Source organism: Anomaloglossus baeobatrachus, chromosome 2 (genome assembly GCF_048569485.1).
Source record: "Anomaloglossus baeobatrachus isolate aAnoBae1 chromosome 2, aAnoBae1.hap1, whole genome shotgun sequence".
In the NCBI taxonomy this organism is placed as follows: Eukaryota; Metazoa; Chordata; class Amphibia; order Anura; family Aromobatidae; genus Anomaloglossus; species Anomaloglossus baeobatrachus.
Window position 1 is genome coordinate 147,473,640 of NC_134354.1, and position 10,278 is coordinate 147,483,917.

At 45.9% G+C, this 10,278-nt stretch overlaps 1 non-coding gene across 1 annotated transcript; it reads left to right on the forward strand.

Moving 5' to 3' along the window:
• Positions 1-7,634: 7,634 nt before the first annotated feature.
• On the forward strand, positions 7,635-7,706 carry TRNAQ-UUG (transfer RNA glutamine (anticodon UUG)). Its single transcript has one exon. It is a non-coding gene; the product is annotated as a tRNA-Gln (tRNA).
• The last annotated feature ends 2,572 nt before the right edge of the window (positions 7,707-10,278 follow it).

Sequence of the window (10,278 nt, forward strand, 5' to 3'; positions counted from 1 at the left end):
GCAACAGCATTAATCTGCCCAGATCACAGACTAATGCCCTGACATGGGACCGGACAGGAGAATACTTTTGCTCTATATTATATTATTTGGAACTTATACATTTTTGGGGATTTTAGTTTATGTTTCTGGAGCTTTACTTTTAATTTCTCCCTCTTTAACTAAATCTTTTTTTCCCCTGAATGTTGGGATCTGTCTGAGGCCGTCGGCCCCAGGAACAGTTTCATAGCCTTAAGGTTGAAAGACACAAAAAGCTAATGTGTTGATCCAGAGGAAGGCGAAAACCCCATGAGGCAAAAGACAATTGCCCCATATTAGGGGAAAAATTCCTTCCCGACTCCACACATGGCAATCAGACTAGTTCCCTGGATCAACGACCCATAATCTAGTCCCAATAACCTGCAAATAGTCAAGAAAGGCGCACAGTCCTCCATCACCGTAACATAATGTGGCGGAGAGATCCATCATCTCATTGCTCACACTGTAATAATGTCCTTTACACAAAGGGAATTAGGAGTTTGATACTAGAGCGGTTGAATTAACCCTAATGGAAATAAGCTACTAAAGCTTTTTTCCTAAATGTTGGGATCTGTCTAAGGCCATCAGCTCATAAGGCTTCCTCAGACAGACTTGGCGCAAGCCACTCCATTTTGCATGTCCTTTAAGGACCCTGGCCTTCACCATTACACTCTCCTGAACAAGGGATAAAGACTCACCAAAGTCCAAGGGTTGCAGCTACAAAGTAGCTGCTGGCCGGAGGAGCGAGTTTGGGGCTAGAGTGGTTGAATCAACCCTAAATGAAAAAAACTATCTAATGCTACTCTCTCTTGATAGCACCTGTCTGAGTCCGTTGGCTGAAAAAAGCTTCCTCAGACAGACATGGCACTAGCCTCTATATCTTTCAGGTTCCAAAGGAACCCTAGATTTCAATCTTACACCTCTGTACAGTGATAAAGACTTATCACAGAGCCAGGATTGCATCCACAGAGTAGCTGCTGGCCGGAGGAGCGAGCTTAAGGCTACAATGGGTACACAATAGCTAATTCTCACTAAAATAAATTCTAACTAATGCTACTTTCCTAAATGAAGCTTTCAGAAGCAATTGGCTCAAAAAAGCTTCCAGCACAGACGTGGAACAAAACACTCCAAAGGAACCCTGGCATAGACCTTTGAACCTCAATAGAGGGACAGTTTCATAGCCTTAAGGTTGAAAGACACAAGTTCAGCCTAAAAGCTAATGTGTTGATCCAGAGGAAGGCAAAAACCCATGAGGCAAAAGACAATTGCCCCATATTAGGGGAAAAATTCCTTCCCGACTCCACATACGGCAATCAGACTAGTTCCCTGGATCAACGTCCCATAACAGCATCTACTACCAATAACCTACAAATAGTCATGAAAGGTGCACAGGCCTCCATGACCGTAAGATAATGGGGTGGAGAGATCCATCATCTCATTGCTCACACTGTAAAAATGTCCTTTACACAAAAGGAATTAGGAGCTTAATACTAGAGCGGCTGAATTATCCCTAATGGAAATGAGCTACTAAAGCTTTTTTCCAAATTGTTAGAATCTGTCTAAGGCCATCAGCTCAAAAAGGCTTCCTCAGACAGACTTCACACAAGCCATTTCATTCTATAGGTTCCATAGGAACTCTGACCGTCACCATTACACCCCTTAACAGGGATAAAGCCTTACCACAGGCCCAGGGTTGCATCTACAGAGTAGCTGCTGGCCGGAGGAGCGAGCTTGAGGCTAGTGAGGCCAAAACAACCCTAACTGAAATAAACCCCAACTATCAATACTAACACAAATCTGTGCAAATTAACAAACAACTTATAACATTAATTATAATTAGTTTCTTCTTTCGTGGTCTCTTGGACACAACCCTGACCAGAACTCGACATCTCCATATACGATACACTTTATGAGGCTGCCGAATTTAGGTCAGGGGGACCAGCACCAGAAAAGTGTTGTAAAACTTTCTGAAATCCTGAAAACGTCCCGCACACCTTACATGTGATCACTTTTCACCTTTTTACACCGGCTCTTTCATCTTTTTAAAAAGTGAGCAGAGCTTAGTATAATATAGGGAGCAAAAGTGGGGTAAAATATCCCTGCCAGATCTTACTCCAGGGGGCGCGTCATGAAGGTCGGCGCAGAAAAGCCCCAGCCTTGATAAATTGCCCAGCAAAGGTTTACATGACATTAGCGGATAACAAGCAGTGATACGGTCACCAGGTTCTCACGATGCTCACGGTCCTGCGTTGTGGGGCGTTCCTATCCTGGTTACTATCCAAAAAGGCAGTAAAGGCACAGAACTCCACGGTGTATAATCCAGGGACTCCATCCAGGGGCTCCATGGTGTATAATCCAGGTGCTCCACAGTGTATAATCTAGGGGCTCCACGGTGTATAATCCAAGGGCTTCATGGTTTCTTTTCCAAGGGATCCACAGTTTCTTTTCCAAGGGCTCCTCTTTCTTCTTTCTTGCTTGCGTAGCTCGGTCCATCGTCCTGTTGCTTTATGAAGTATAATGGCTGTTAGGCTCTCAGGAGCGGATTTTTAGACTCTTTTATCACTGTGACATCACAAAGTGATGACATAGGCAAGTGAGTGTCGCCCCTTTATGTAGTCATCGGTGTGGTCGGCTATAATTTGCATATTCCATGATGTCATAAACCTATGATGTCACCACAGTGAGAACAGACATGAACGTTCCAGTCTGATCCCGGCCGTCATCATCATCATCTGAAAACAGCGGCGCACAGATGTCTCAGTTTTCACGTTTAGTTACAAAGCAGAAGACTTAGTTCTATAAAAGGCAAATGTGCGATCGATGGCCGCCCCCAATTCACAGCTCTGGAGCCGCAGATCGGCCACCGAGGATTCTGGGGAAACTGAGTGACAGATATTAAACTAAATAAAAATTCAGAATTTTTAGAAATCCAAGAGAGCCCTGGAGATGTGATGGCGAAAACTATGTATAATAAATATATAAGAGACCCCAATAAACCTTATTATAGGGATTGCAGGTGACAGGGTACAGGGGCTCACAACAACCTTCCATTTGATGATTTTGGTTCTGCTCCACTTACTGCAGTACATCACTCCTCAGTCCATCCTGCAGTACATCACTCCTCAGCCCATCCTGTAGTACATCACTCCTCAGCCCGTCCTGCAGTACATCACTCCTCAGCCCATCCTGCAGTACATCACTCCTCAGCCCATCCTGCAGTACATCACTCCTCAGCCCTATAATGCCTTACATCACTCCACATTTCATCCTGCAGTACATCACTCCTCAGCCTATGCTGCAGTACATCACTCCTCAGCCCATCCTGCAGAACATCATTCCTCAGCCCCATCCTGCAGTACATCACTTCTCAGCCCATCCTGCAGTACATCACTCCTCAGCCCATCCTGCAGAACATCACTCCTCAGCCCCATCCTGCAGAACATCACTTCTCAGCCCATCCTGCAGTACATCACTCCTCAGTCCATCCTGCAGAACATCACTCCTCAGCCCATCCTGCAGAACATAACTCCACAGCCCCATCCTGCAGAACATCACTCCTCAGCCCATGCTGCAGTACATCACTACTCAGCCCATCCTGCAGAACATCACTCCTCAGCCCCATCCTGCAGTACATCACTTCACAGCCCATCCTGCAGAACATCACTCCTCAGCCCATCCTGCAGAACATCACTCCTCAGCCCCATCCTGCAGAACATCACTTCTCAACCCATCCTGCAGTACATCACTCCTCAGTCCATCCTGCAGAATATCACTCCTCAGCCCATCCTGCAGAACATCACTCCTCAGCCCCATCCTGCAGAACATCACTCCTCAGCCCACCCTGCAGTACATCACTCCTCAGCCCATGCTGCAGTACATCACTCCTCAGTGCATCCTGCAGAACATCACTCCTCAGCCCCATCCTGCAGAACATCACTTCTCAGCCCATCCTGCAGTACATCACTCCTCAGTCCATCCTGCAGAACATCACTCCTTAGCCCCATCCTGCAGAACATCACTCCTCAGCCCATCCTGCAGTACATCACTCCTCAGCCCACCCTGCAGAACATCACTCCTCAGCCCATGCTGCAGTACATCACTACTCAGCCCATCCTGCAGTACATCACTTCTCAGCCCATCCGGTAGTACATCACTCCTCAGTGCATCCTGCAGAACATCACTCCTCAGCCCCATCCTGCAGAACATCACTTCTCAGCCCATCCTGCAGTACATCACTCCTCAGTCCATCCTGCAGAACATCACTCCTTAGCCCCATCCTGCAGAACATCACTCCTCAGCCCATCCTGCAGTACATCACTCCTCAGCCCACCCTGCAGAACATCACTCCTCAGCCCCATCCTGCAGTACATCACTTCTGCCCTGCTACCCCTACAACTGGCGAAGGGTACCCTTTTGATCTGGTCCCTGGCATAGGGCACCCCTCTGCTACTGCGCGTGGCATCAAGCCCCCTATGCTGGAGCACCAGACAATGGTCCCCTCTCCTTTTTGCTGCAGCACCTGGTAATGTGTCCTTGGCCCCTCTGCAGTGGCGCCTGGTCGTGTGCTTCTTGTCTCTCTACTGTGGTGCTTGGTCGTGTGCCTCTTGTCTCTCTGCTTCGGCGCCTGGTCGTGTGCCTCTCGTCTCTCTGCTGCGGCGCCTGGTCATGTGCGTCTTGTCTCTCTGATGCGGCGCCTGGTTGTGTGCCTCTTGTCTCTCTACTGCGGTGCCTGGTCGTGTGCCTCTTGCCTCTCTGCTGCTGCGCCTGGTTGTGTGCCTCTTGTCTCTCTGCTGCGGTGCCTGGTTGTGTGCCTCTTGTCTCTCTGCTGTGATGCCTGGTCGTGTGCCGCTTGTCTCTCTGCTGCGGCGCCTGGTCGTGTGCCTCTTGTCTCTCTGCTGCGGCGCCTGGTTGACAAAAAAATAAATAAATATATGTGTGTGTGTATGTATATACAGTATATATATATTTATATATAAATATTTATATATATACAGTACAGACCAAAAGTTTGGACACACCTTCTCATTCAATGAGTTTTCTTTATTTTCATGACTCTGAAAATTGTAGATTAACATTGAAGGCATCAAAACTATGAATTAAAACCTGTGGAATGAAATACTTAAAAAGTGTGAAACAACAGAAAATATGTCTTATATTCTAGGTTCTTCAAAGTCGCCACCTTTTACTTTCATTACTGCTTTGCACACTCTTGGCATTCTCTTGATGAGCTTCAAGAGGTAGTCACCGGAAATGGTTTTACAACAGTCTTGAAGGAGATCCAGAGATGCTTAGCACTTATTGGCTCTTTTGCCTTCACTCTGCGGTCCAGGTCACCCTAAACCATCTCGATTGGGTTGAGGTCTGGTGCCTGTGGAGGCCAGGTCATCTAGCGTAGCACCCCATCACTCTCCTTCTTAATCAAATAGCCCTTACACAGCCTGGAGGTGTGTTTGGGGTCATTGTCCTGTTGAAAAATAAATGATGGTCCAACTAAACGCAAACTGGATGGAATAGCATGCCGCTGCATGATGCTGTGGTAGCCATGCTGGTTCCGTATGCCTTCAATATTGAATAAATCCCCAACAGTGTCACCAGCAAAGCCCCCCCACACCATCACACCTCCTCCTCCATGCTTCACGGTGGGAACCAGGCATGTAGAGTCCATCCGTTCACCTTTTCTACAAAGACACGGTGGTTGGATCCAAAGATCTCAAATTTGGACTCATCAGGCCAAAGTACAGATTTCCACTGGTTTCATGTCCATTCCTTGTGTTCTTTAGCCCAAACAAGTCTCTTCTGCTTGTTGCCTGTCCTTAGCAGTGGTTTCCTAGCAGCTATTTTACCATGAATGCCTGCTGCACAAAGTCTCCTCTTAATAGTTGCTCTAGAGATGAGAAGCTGTGTCCAAACTTTTGGTCTGTACTGTAATATATATATATATATATATATTATTTATACAAACAAATGGGAGAAAAATCACAAATTGAGCGCTGTTAATGGAAAATAAGAGAACTGGTGTTGGTCATCTCATGTAAGGGAAAATAAACACTACCAAAAAATGAAGTGTCTCCAATAAGGCACATGTAAGTATAAATAGTATAACTACAAAGTTATAAGAAACAGTTAACTTTGCCCATGATAAGACTAGTGATGTCAATGGGGACACAAGAAGAGGGGGGAAGGGGTGCACTGAGCAATTACCACTGTTCGATGTGGGATTTTCTCCCATTTATTGATTGCCTTATTTAATAAGATGTCAATAAAATTATAATTTTATTATACTGGTCCTGTTTTTTGTTTTTCCTGAACATTACTGATAGTCTTTACACTTGGGATCTTTTAGGGAAATCTCTTTTGGTTTTTCAGATATACACAAGGGACTGTTACATGATCTATATTGTCCATATAGAAATTTATTTTTGTAGGTTTTATACTATCTGCCAATATTAATACTGAGCGATCATCCCCTCTGTGTTTCATCCATCTTTAGATCAGCTAGAGAAAGTATGGATGGGATCTTTGGGTCACCTTTATATTTGCTTTGCTGTTTGGGATCTTTTCTGGCTAATGACTGAGTGGATTTTTTGCCAGTACATTTGCCCTTTAGTAAGATGGCGTTTGCTCTAAAGAGTGCAAGCTTAAATATGCAGGGAGGGTGGGACATTATATATGTGTTTTTTATCTATCACTGTATGTAAAACAGCATGTTAAAAACACACATCCGTGTGATGTCCGTGTACGGAAGTGAGCTGACTGCAATTATACTGTGATTTGATTTTGCGATCGGATCACAGCTGCTGAGGACAGGGAGGGAGTGATCTCTCCAGCTCCTCCATTGTCAGCCTGTGCGTATATCGCACTGCATTTGGATGTCATTAGAGTGCAGTCCAATGTTTCACTCGCACCCATAGACTAGTACGGGAAAAAACTCGCAGATCTGAGCTGCAGCATTGTCTTAAATGGAGCCGAGTGCGATGTGAGATTTTCTCGCATTGAACTCGTGCGAGTCATACGCCAGTGTGAGCGTACCCTATGTACCCTAAGACGCCTTCTCTGGGTTTCCAGTTTACTTTGCCCAAATCACCTAAAAAAGGAGGTTTAATAGGAGGCAATTAAAGGTATGTGAGTAACATAAGTGCAGAGGAATAATCCTGGAGATGGCAGGCGTGTAATAAAACATGGTGCTTCATTCATTAAAGGGTTATTCCCATCTTCATAAATAGATATTTTACTGGTTAGAGCTTGTAAAAACAAGCACTTTTGCAATTTACTGCTTGTTAATATTTGCAGCCGTTCTTAACATATTAACACTTTTCTGTTGTTTACAGCTCGTTGCCTAGGTGACCGACCACCGCTGCTTTCTTGCTTTTAAGCATTGCTCCAAAGCCGGCCAGGCTTCAGCAATACTCGGCAGCAGTAAATTGCAAAAGTGATCATCAATCTGACAGTAAGGACAGTGCGGCACACTGGTGCCCAAGCTAATGTCAATGGAGCAAAACAATCACTGATCTCGGGGAGACCAGCCAGAGAAAAACACTGCCGGCAGCCAGCGAGGGCGCTCAAGACAGTGAAATCCTAGGTACATTGCCCCCTGGGAAATATGCAAATCAAAAAGGTCTGGTTCCATGGTGTAATGGTTAGCACTTTGGACTTTGAATCCAGTGATCTGAGTTCAAATCTCAGTGGAGCCTGGGCAAATCTCTGTGTTAGTAATGTCATTGGAGGTTGGAGATGGACAGAGCTATCTTATTTGTCTCTGATGTGGAGGAGCAGTGACCCCGACCGAAATTCCTCTAGTTTATAGACCGGTGCAGACACAGGGAACATAAACAAGATGGAGCAGGTTTTTCTCCACTCCCCACAGATGGCCACTCCTGGAGGCCCGCACTCACCCAACAATAGACCACACCCTGAAGGAGGCCTCCTCGGATCGCTCAATGACGACTTGATGAACGCTCTGTAGGAAGATCGATCTTCTGCAAGCCTAGATAGGTGCACCAGGGTCTAGATTAGGGGTCTCAAACTCGGCTGGGTGTATGGGCTGCACAGAGGAAAAAATTAATTTGGGGGGCCGCATTCTTTGCAGGACAAAGTGACATTTTTATTGGTACCATATATAATATATTTTATTTTTTTTACACTCCTTAGGATCACTGATTTTGAACATTTTCACTTGTTCATTATAGCAAACGTGCACATTCTTTGTTTAAATATAAAATTATTTTTTTTTTTTACATTTTATTCCTTTCTTGTAACTAATAGTGTTACAATTAGCACTATATAGAAATTTTGACCAACATCTTTTAGTAATGTTCCCCATATTGTTGTAACGTGCCCATCCTTGTCCCCTTGTAGTATTGTGCCCAATCCCACAGTAATGTGCTCATCCTTGTCCCCTTGTAGTATTGTACCCCATCCTAGTCTCCATCCCACAGTAATGTGCTCATCCTTGTCCCCTTGTAGTATTGTACCCCATCCTAGTCCCCATCCCACAGTAATGTTCCCCATCCTTGTCCCCATTTTGTAATAATGTGTTCATCCTTGTCCCCATGTTATAGTAATGTGTTCATCCGTGTCCCCATCCTATAGTAAAGTCCCCAATCTATAGTAATGTGTCCACATTGTCCCCCATCTTATAGTTATGTTCCCCATCCTTGTCCCCTTGTAGCAATGTCCCCATTCTATAGTACTGTCCCCATCCTATAGTAATGTCCCCATTCTATAGTACTGCCCCCATCCTATAGTAATGTCCCCAGCATTATCCCTATTCTATAGTAATGTTTCCCATCCTTGTCCCCTTGTAGTAATGTCCCTATCCTACAGTAATGTGCCCACCTTGTCCCCATCCTGTAGTAATGTCCCCATCCTATAATACTGTGCCCATCCTAGTCCCTATCCTATAGTAATGTCACCAGCCTTGTCCCCATTCTATAGTAATGTGCCCATCCTAGTCCCTATCCTAAAGTAATGTGCCCATCCTAGCCCCTATCCTATAGTAATGTCCCCATACTATAATAATAATGTCCCCATCCAATAGTATTGTGCCCATCCTTGTAATGTCCCAATCCTATAGTAATGTCCCCATCCTATAGTAATGTCCCCATTCTATAGTCATGTGCCCATCCTAGTCCCAATCCTATAGTAATGTCCCCAGCCTTATCCCCATCTCATAGTAATGTGCGCACTTTGTCCCCATTCTGTAGTAATGGGTCAGCAGCTCCCCTCAGCTTCCACAGACGCCGGAGTGAAGCTGAGGGGAGTGGTCTGCGGCCCCAGATCCACAGTGATTGGAGAGATCGGTCACAAGGCCGGTCTCTCCAATCAGAGCTGGGGGTGGGTGAAACACAGGTCACCCAGCTCCAGCCAATGATCGGTGCTACAGCTGCCCTGATCTTGGCTGGATTTCAATGTTTCAGCGATTTTCAATGGCTGAAACATTAGTGGCTGTGATTGGCTGAGCGGCGTTCGTCAGCCAATCACAGCCTCCGTAAGTCCGGGGAGGAGACACCACCCCTCCTGAGGTCCCCTCCTCCCGGAATCTAAGGTATTGGCAGCGATCGTAACTACCGGGGCTGCGATTTCGCCATGACGTACTGGGTACGTCATGGGTCCTTAAGTACCAGGGACCCATAACGTACCCAGTACGTCATAGGTCACTAAGGGGTTAACGTCCAACGCGTGCACACACACACAAACACAAACCATTCTTCTCACCTGTCCCGCGCTCCCTCCGCTGCCTCACCTCTGCTTCGTGCGGCCCCCAGGCCCGTGCCCCTGTTCACCATCGCGGCAGGTGCAGTGTCACTGTCAGTGATTTATGTGAGATGATTGTATTGCCGGCGCGAGAGCGCAGCACCAGCAATACATTCATCTGACATAAAGTGCAGACAGTGGCTGCGGCCCCTGCACCTGCCGCGATAGTGAACAGGGGCACGGGCCTGCGGGCTGCACAAACTACCCTGAGGGGCCGCATGCGGCCCGCGGGCCGCGTGTTTGAGATTCCTGCTGTAAACTATGTGATACATCACTGGATTCAGGATCTTATTTCCTACATTATGGTGCGCTCAGATGAGGTAAACCTGATGACAGATTCCCTTTCACTCTCACACCTTTTAAAATTACAACAAAACATAGAACTTAGATGGAAAAAAAATGAAAAGAATGATAGATAATTTCTTCTATGTTTCGTTGCTGAATAGTTTGTTTGCTCTGAATATAACCTGTGATATCAACTGAAATTGCAAAGGTTAAAACCTCTTCTTG